The sequence below is a fragment of the Rhineura floridana genome, chromosome 1 (genome assembly GCF_030035675.1).
Source record: "Rhineura floridana isolate rRhiFlo1 chromosome 1, rRhiFlo1.hap2, whole genome shotgun sequence".
NCBI lineage: Eukaryota > Metazoa > Chordata > Lepidosauria > Squamata > Rhineuridae > Rhineura > Rhineura floridana.
In genome coordinates this window covers 310,366,379-310,375,531 of record NC_084480.1, presented here as the reverse complement: position 1 = coordinate 310,375,531, position 9,153 = coordinate 310,366,379, and the positions used below count along the sequence as shown (strand labels likewise).

At 44.0% G+C, this 9,153-nt stretch overlaps 1 long non-coding RNA gene across 2 annotated transcripts; it reads left to right on the top strand.

Moving 5' to 3' along the window:
- The first annotated feature begins 738 nt into the window (after nucleotides 1-738).
- Nucleotides 739-7,270, top strand: LOC133376183 (uncharacterized). 2 transcript variants are annotated; one of them, XR_009760423.1, is made up of 4 exons: nucleotides 739-898; nucleotides 3,504-3,646; nucleotides 4,347-4,433; nucleotides 7,084-7,270. It is a non-coding gene; the product is annotated as an uncharacterized LOC133376183 (long non-coding RNA). The 2 variants fall into 2 exon arrangements; XR_009760424.1 differs by lacking the exon at nucleotides 739-898 and adding an exon at nucleotides 1,927-1,998.
- Nucleotides 7,271-9,153: the final 1,883 nt, after the last annotated feature.

The following is a 9,153-nucleotide window of genomic DNA, read 5'->3' as shown; positions in this document are numbered from 1 at the left end:
GAGCAATCAAGGAGAATTAATGGGGACACATTCCCCCTGCCTCTTTCCCCACAGAGATCATCATACAGGGTGACTAAGGCAGTTTCCATGAGAAAAGTGGGCCTAAACTCTGATTGAAATGGATCTAGAAAATCAGTTTCATCCAAGAGAGCCTGGACCTGGCCTACAAGGTAGTGATGGTCACCAACGTGGCTAGCTCGAATAGAGAATTAGACTAATTCATGGAGGCTAAAGTTATCAATAGCTACTAGCCATGATGGCTATGCAGTACCTCCACTGTCAGAGGCAATATGCCTCTCAATGCCAGTTGCTGGGAACTGCAGGTGGAGAGAGTGCGGTTGTGCTTAGGTTGTGTGCTCAAGTTGTGTTTGGATTTTCCATGAGCATCTGGTTCGCCACTGTGAGAACAGAGTGTTGGACTGGGTGGGCCTTCGGCCTGATTCAGCAGGCTATTCTTATGTAACTGCAACAGCAACAGTGCAATCCTGTGCATATTGATTCAGAGGCAAGTCTAGGGTTGCCAGGTTCAATCCCTGAGACTGATCCTGTATCTTTAGGAGAAGAGAAAGTCAGCCAAGGACTTTTAAAGATACAGCCCCCAAGAGGTCTTCTGTATCTTTAAAAGTTGTGCAGGGGGGAGGGAGAATTCCACCTGGTGGTTTTTCCCATTACAGGGTTGCAAGAACACCTGCACTTGCCTGACTTGCTCTTCTCCTAAAGATACAGGATCAGTCTCAGGGATTGAACCTGGCAACCCTAGGCAGGTCCCATTTTGTTCAAGGGACTTACTTCCCAGATAGGCGTGTGCGTAATTGTAGCCCCAGTGAAACATACATCAGCATAGGCATGCATACACCTGCTATCAGACAGTAGACGATAGATGAAGAGGAAGTCCAAGGTAAGAACTGTTGCATGTGAATGAATGGAGATACATATAAGCCTTGTGCACCCATTCCCACACACATGATTCTAATCATATGAGAGAGGAGAGAAAGGTGTGCTCCCCACCCCTTTGAGCATGTCGCCATCACCATCTTCATCACCTTCCATGCCTTAAGGGCTGAACTTCTTCAAGTGGGGAGCTTTCTTTTCTCTTGCAGGGTCCCCACAAAATTAAGAACCTTGGAACACTAATGTGCCTACACACACGCACACACACAATGATTGGTTCCAGTGTCAATCTGCTCTGTCAAGAAGTTTCTTTGAATGTTTAACCAAAATATGCTACAGGGTGTTTGTGAGTCTTAGTATTGATCATTTTCCACTGCACCTTTCATTTGAAACGCTTTTTCCTGGTCTTTATCAAGTTTGCCTTTAAAATGACCTTATGAGATAGGCTGCCCTCTCCTGAGAATCTGAAGCAGAGAGATAGCAAGTGTGCCCAAGGCTATACAAAAGCGATTGCATGAACAGGTGCTCCAAAGGTGCCAGCCAGTATCTAGAAATCGATGGCATTTGCTCATTCCTCACTTAAAAGACAGCAGCCTGCTTCCTTGGTGGGAAAGAATGCTCCACCATCTATTACCAAACCTACCAGCCATTTGAACTACAGCTTGTCTTGTGCATGGCAAGCAAGGCTCAGCTTTGTTGTTCTTGTAATTTAAAGTGTAGTACAGAATCTCAGGCTATCTGCGACAATGAATCTAACGTGTGTCTCTTTTATTTCCCAGATGTGTAATGCATAATAGAAATATGAGGGGAAACTCACAGTGACTGGGAGAAAAAACACACCAGCCAGGCACAGAGAACAGCACAATGCTGACATTGTATGGGTTGAAAGAGAGGGAGAGAGAGAGATCTTTTATAGGCACTTTTCTATTATTAATGTCAAATGATTTTAACGTGTTCTCTAAGACCGGTAGTATTTCTGACTCCCATTCTTTCCATAGCATCTCACTATTTTACCGTCCTGCTCTGCTTTCTCTTCAAGATGGGGTTACCAGGTCTCTAGTGTTTGCCTGGAGACTCCAGTTTCTGGGGTCGTTTCCAGGTCTTTGGGTAAGTCACCCCAATCTCCTGACTCTTAGCTTTAATTTTTTAAAAAAATTAAGGTATTTAAAAACATTCAAAATAACATGATTGGGTAGGCTTGCCTAAACAAAAAGTTTTTAGCAAGTGCTGAAAAGAGTACAATGAAGGCACCTGCCTAATGTTAATAGGCAGGGAGTTCCAAAGTGGAGGTGCCGTCACACTAAAGGATCAATTTCTTACAAGAGCAGAACAAGTACTATGTGGCACCCGTAACATGGAAAGCACATCTTGAACTTGGCCTGGTAGCAAATCAGCAACCAGTGCAGAGTTCATAGCAGAGGTATTATGTGCTGATAGGATCTCACTCGTGTCAACAATTGTGCAACAGCATTCTGCACTAACTGCAGCCCCAGGTCAGGTTGTGCTGCATGGGGATTTCTGTGACCTTGGCTGACTGGCTGCCAGGCTTTTTTTAGTTTTGGCTTCTGGTTAGGAACCCTGATTGGTTGTGGGATGCTGAGTTTTCTGCCTTACTCATAGGAATCTTGTTGTGGTTGGTATGGTATTACATTTAGGAAATCATCACTGTCTTGTGTTTTTGTTTTTCTATTTGCATTTCATTTACCTCTAACCTCACTCCCTTACATCCATAGAAGCAACAACAGTGGTTCCTTGTGCTCAGCTCACCTCCCTTAAACCCACTGCTGATGCACCTTGTTGGTTGCATGACAGTTTGTTTCTTGCCCAATAGTGGTAAAAGAGAATTCACATAATGGGAAATGTGGCTTCAATTAGTGTTGTTCCCAAGCTACTGCCTATAAAGGTTGACCCAACCATGTATGTTTTCTCTCTGTGAATTATTACTCACTGGAACTTTGTTGGCTGTCAACATGAGTTTATAGCAGCCCACATGGTAGGCAAGAAAGGGTAGAGAATCATCTTAACTCTTACTCATTTCTCAAACGTCTCTCTGCAGTGAAGGGTCAAGTCTGTAAAGAAAGTTTGGAGCAGCCATGTTAAAAGGCAGGCAGGGCATTCCAGGCAGGGTGTTGCCAACCTTGCTTTGATATGGATATTTTTTGCAGAGGATCCCTAGTCAAGCCTTACAGCACAATCCTAACCATATCTACCCAGAAGTAAATTCTGTTAATTTCTATAGGACTTAGTCCCTTAGTAAGTGTGTTTAGAATTGCAACCTTCAGGGCCATCCATCTTTGCTCCTGAGTGCTCCCATCTAACGTCTCCACCACACCAGGCTTTCTTCCTACAATGGCCTTCTGGTGAGTGGCCTGGCCTGAGGGCACTTAAACCCTTCTTGCCAAAAGCAAGTAGTCTAGATTAAATGTTCCCTACCCAGACGTCCTAAGCAGGTGAGAAGGAATGATCCGATCACTTCAGCTGGACCTGGGAACACCCTCATTTAGCTAACATTTCTGTCTTAATTTCCAATCAGAGGATTTTTTTTGTTTGAGTGGTATGTTCCAAGCAACTGTGGTTGATGCATAATGTATCATGCTTACTGACATCGCTAGGTGCTGCCCCATGACATCACTGGAGCCCACTCCTGAAGTCTCAGGGTTTGGGATTCTTCTGACCTGGCAACCCTACTTTAAGGCCAGATTTCGAGATGCAGAAAGCACTGCTGTTCCCCATACAAAGCTGCCCTGCTACTAAGGTCAGTTGGGGATGAGGCAGAAATGTGATTCAGTTTGCACTTAAAGATGAGCCTACCTAATTCACACTTTTTGAAGCAACACGCAAACAAAACACAGCCACACTCAGAGATCCCCCTTCCCTTCACAGAGCTACAATCCCCAGAATTTCCTGGGCAGAGGCATTGATTGTTAAACTACGCTGGGAATTTTAGTTCGGTGAGGGGAAGAGGGGTCTTAAGAATTCTCAGCACCCTTAACAAACTACAGTTCCCAGGGGGAAATCGTGATGGTTTAAAGTGGTACGATACTGCTTTCAATGTTTAGTGCAAGTGGGACCACAGAGACAGAGCCAATACAGACAGAACCAATTAATTCTAGTTTTATCTCTGTTCTCCACCCTGTTGAGTTCTACAAGGGCCAACACTGAGACTGAGGAGAAAGGAAGCATACAAGCAAGGCCATCCCCTGGGCTGGTTGTAAGGAAGGATCTAGGCAAGTGAGGGCTGGCTGAGGGCAGAGTGAGGTTGGTGGGGCAGTATCCCATTCGCCCTAGCAGACCAGCCTCCAGTGTCGTATATGTACTAAGGCTGTTCTGATAAGTTCAGCCACATTTTTTTCAGTTATTCACCTGGGGGACGGGGATGTTTCGTGTTATGTGCAAACAGGCCATAGTAAAAGAAGAACAAAAATTTTGTAATAAACTTTTTAATTTTTTTACAGAAGAAGAAAGATCTACACTGACTTCAGAAAAATATACAGCATTCACAACAGCAAGAAAAGAAATGTAACAGGATATATTGCTTACAGGTAATGGAGTATACGAAATCCTTTTACACTTGTCGATAATCTGAGTCCCTTTCTGTTCCTCCCATATATTAACAGGAAATTAAACAACTAAAGTAATTAACTGATTAACTGAACCCTGCAAACAAGTTTGGCATGTTGAGGTTGAGATGGCAATGGAACACCCGAGCACAATTGCAGGAAGATGATGTAAAATGTCAACAACAACAACAACAACAACAACAACAAACAACTCCAGAGTCATAGGTGAGGGAAGGGCATGAGGGGGATAGTTCAGGGGTAGAGAAAGAGAGCTGGGTATCATATGTTTACACGTGGTATGGAAAACCATGCCTAAAACCCTTCAGAGCACTAGAAAGGTAGTGTAGACCAGGGTCACTAGAGCGGTGCCCTCCAGATGTTGATGGACTCCAGCTCCCATCAGCCAACATAGCCACTGGTCAGGGTTGATGGGAGTTGTACTTTAGCAACATCTGGAGGGCACCACATCAGCTACCTCTGGTGGAGACAACATGGGGTTAGATGGCCAGATGGCCAGGCCTGGTATAAGGCACCTTCCTAGGTTTCTTTGAATGATCACCATTCTGGATGGGGGGGGGAGATAATGTGAGGCACTTTGGGACAAAATTGGCATAGACTCCACTGACAAAGGACCTATGGGGGTGCAATATGTATCTCCATACAAAGCGCACAGAGAATTCATCACATACACCCCAATGAGCCTTGCATGGTATCCAGCCTCTCCCTCAAGAAGCAGTTAATTTGCCCTAATATGCAATTTAATGGGTTTTCTCCATTTTTCTTTCCCTTATCCCCAACGTCTGGAAGCAGGGGATCTACAGATCTGGCTGGAAAAAGCCGGTTGCGTGACGAATAAATCTAAAAGTGCAAACAAGCAAAGATGCATAAATATACAGTCATTTTCCTCAGCACTGATTTCTTGAAAGCTCATTATAGCTGATTTTAACTAAACAAGAGCAAGCAGCCTGTTCGTGCTCAGCCTGTAATGAGTAGACCCCGACTCCCTTCCCCAGCTCGAGGCTGCGTGAAGAAATATTAGTTTTGCATAACTCCGGCAGAGCAGTTTCCTTCATAAATTAAAATTGTTGAAACTTGGGTTACGCGATGTTGTCATTAATCTCATGTATTGTGGCTAGCTGCTTGTTGCTTGAACCCAGTCTTCCTTTAATTAGCTTCTCTGTCTCTCCGTGTGTGTGTGTGTGTGTGTGTGTGTGTGTGTGTGTGTGTGTGTGTGTGTGTGTGTGTGTGTGTGTGTGTGTGTGTGTGTGTGTGTGTGTGTGTGTGTGTGTGTGTGTGTGTGTGTGTGTGTGTGTGTGTGTGTGTGTGTGTGTGTGTGTGTGTGTGTGTGTGTGTGTGTGTGTGTGTGTGTGTGTGTGTGTGTGTGTGTGTGTGTGTGTGTGTGTGTGTGTGTGTGTGTGTGTGTGTGTGTGTGTGTGTGTGTGTGTGTGTGTGTGTGTGTGTGTGTGTGTGTGTGTGTGTGTGTGTGTGTGTGTGTGTGTGTGTGTGTGTGTGTGTGTGTGTGAGAAAATATAAAAGACAGAGATAGTTGTAGTGAAATGCCAACTCTCCTAACAAGGATTGGGGAGAAAATCAATTCAGTTCACATTTAAAGGTGAACCTACCTAATGTACACTTTCCAAAACAATATTCAAACTGAAACATAGCTGTCCTTCCCGATTCATATGCCCCCCAAATTTTGCAGTGCAGTTCTCCAGCCAAGTCGTGTGTACAACTATGCATCTAGTAGGGTAAAATGTGCATTAAAATACATACATTACCAAAAAGAACATATAGACATGCATTCAATTATGAAAAATAGCTTGCAGAAGTGTGTACGACAAAATTGCATACAAAAATGTGTAGGGTAGGAGAAATTCACACTAAAATGCTGATGAATTCTTCGGGACTTAAAAAAAAAGCAAACTATGTGGAAATGTGAAGAAATGAACTTAAGATCAGGGGGGGAAAGTGAGAAACTGGAATTCACCCATCCCTGCTTCCTCTCCCCTTTCACCACTCTATTTGCATATGGCAAAAATGGGGGCAGGGAGAGGTTTTGCTGGTTTTTCCAGGAAGTGACTTTAAAAGGGGGGGGATTTTGGGAAGAGAAGGGGACACCCTGTTGTAGCAGCTTTGTCAAGTTTATGTTTATTTATTTATTTATTGCATTTATATACTGCCCCATAGCTGAAGCTCTCTGGGCGGTTTCCAGTAACTAAAAACATTAAAAACAAATATACAAATTTAAAACACATCTTTTAAAAAACAATTTGGCACTGCTTGAAGATCTTCTTTTTTATTTATTCATTTTCAGATAATCCAACAAAATTCAACACCAACAGCCAGAACCCCACCAGCAGAACCCCACTCTATCCCCCTCTCCCCCTCTTCCCAAACCCCCAAACCCCTCCCATACTCATCCCTTGCTAACCACCCCACCCTTCCATAATCAGCCTGTACAATGCAAATCAGAAGCCTCATTATACACCAACATTTGGAAAGGAAGAGAATTGTTAACTGCACAATCCATAAACGCTTGGAGCTGGAACTTGTCTGGTATTGTTGTCTGCTGCCAATGTTATAAATGGCCACCAGTCTGTCATAAAGTTGTCTTTTTTCTTTTTCCCAATAGAGAGCCTTAGTTTTGAGGTCAGCTTTTCAAGCAAAGCAATCTGCCGCACCTTCCGATATCAGTGATCCAAAGAGAGGCCTGCAAAGTCCTTCCAGAAACATGCCAGCAATAATTGGGCTGTGACCAGCATATGACCTATCAGCTTTTTATATAAAACATCTGTTTTTCTCCAAAATTAAATTCATCAAAGCAAGCTGTGGCATCAGTTGTATTTCTTGACCTGTAATATTTCTAACCTCCCTCTTTACCTGAAAGTTACCGCTTTCTGACATTCTCACCACATATGCTTATACCCTCTAGCCATCCCACCCCATCCCCACTGTGCTGAAGAGGATGTTTTGGTTGCTTGAAGCTCTCCTACTCATCAGTGGCTGCTGCTGTCTCCCCCAGTGTCACTTCAATGTAGTCTCATTCCATCCTGCTGCTACTTGCTGTCATCGCCCCGGTTCACCCACCCACCTGGGTCAGCAAATGGCAACATGGAGAAGCAGAAGCTATCATTTGGGCTGGCCCAAGTCTCTTTGCTGCCTGAATCAAAGGACAAGATGGCTGACCAAACCAACAACTGGATCAGATTTCAACACTGGGGATGGGCCACATCATCCACCACACTTTAGAGGGTACACACTCAGATTTGTCCTCCAAAACCTCATTGCCATTCCCTGACGCCCCTTCCCTGCAGCATCTGCCACCTGAGGCCAATGCCTCACTCTGTCTAATGCCAGGACTGGCTCTGGTTGTCTTGCACCCACCTGCCCCTGTGGAAAAAGCAGGCAGCAGCTGCCCCTGCGCCTCATCATCTGTTCAGTAAAACTAGAAGCAGAAAGACCACTGAGGAGTGTCCTCCCCACCATGTAGGACATCTTGCCTGGGGACATCCTGGAACCAGAAGCCAGGGCTGGTACAATGAGTCAGGAGGTGACACCCAACAGTCAAGTTTCCCAGTATAGATCCTGGGGTACCCCTTCAACTTTATAATACTTATAGTTCTATGCCACCCCTTCCCCAAAGAACTCAGGACAGTACACAATTTTATTTATGTATTTATAAGATGTATATTCTGCTCTTCATCCAATGGTCTCAGAATGGGTTACAGGTAGGGGAAATACACTACAGCAACAACATAGGTATACAATTAAAATTTAAAAGAATTCAGAATCACCCATTCTGTTGCCTGGCACCCATATAATGTCTACTATTGGGCAAAGGCCCAGAGAAAAATGTCTGCACCTGCTGTTCCTGTGTAATCTCAGGGGGGAGGGCATTCTAGACCTGGGATGCCACTTCCAAGAACCACATTAGGGAACACCAGTCAAATGATGGTACTACTAACAGGGCCTCCCTCTCAGTACATGGGCCAGATGGTATTGGGATAGGCAATCAAGGTGGCTTATTTATTTTATTTTATTTATTTACTAGATTTATATCCCACCCTTCCTCCCAGTAGGAGCCCAAGGCAGCAAACAAAAACACTAAAAACACTTCAAAACATAATAAAAACAGACTTTAAAATACATTAAAACAAAACATCTTTAAAAACATTTTTAAAAAAGCTTTAAAAACATCTTTTTTAAAAATAAAAAAGCTTTAAAAACATATTAAAAAGCAATTCCAACACAGATGCAGACTGGGATAAGGTCTCTACTTAAAAGGCTTGTTGAAAGAGGAAGGTCTTCAGTAGGCACCAAAAAGATAACAGAGATGGTGCCTGTCTAATATTTAAGGGGAGGGAATTCCAAAGGGTAGGTGCCACAACACTAAGGGTCCGTTTCCTATGTTGTGCAGAATGGACTTATACCCACACCAACCCTCCCTGTGAGGCTGGCAACTGGACCAAGGTCAACCACTGAGCTTCACAGCTATGTGGGGAGTTGAACCCTACGCCGTCCCACTCCTAGTCTGGCACTAACTGCTACACCACACAGCTCAGAGGACATCTGTGCCTGGGCTCCTACTGGGAGAAAGGGTGGGATATAAACCTAATAAATAAATAAATCTCTATTGCTCTTTAAATACTACTTCCTGTTTAACTGAAAGCATCAGTGCTTTGGCAGACAAAGGCAGCCTACT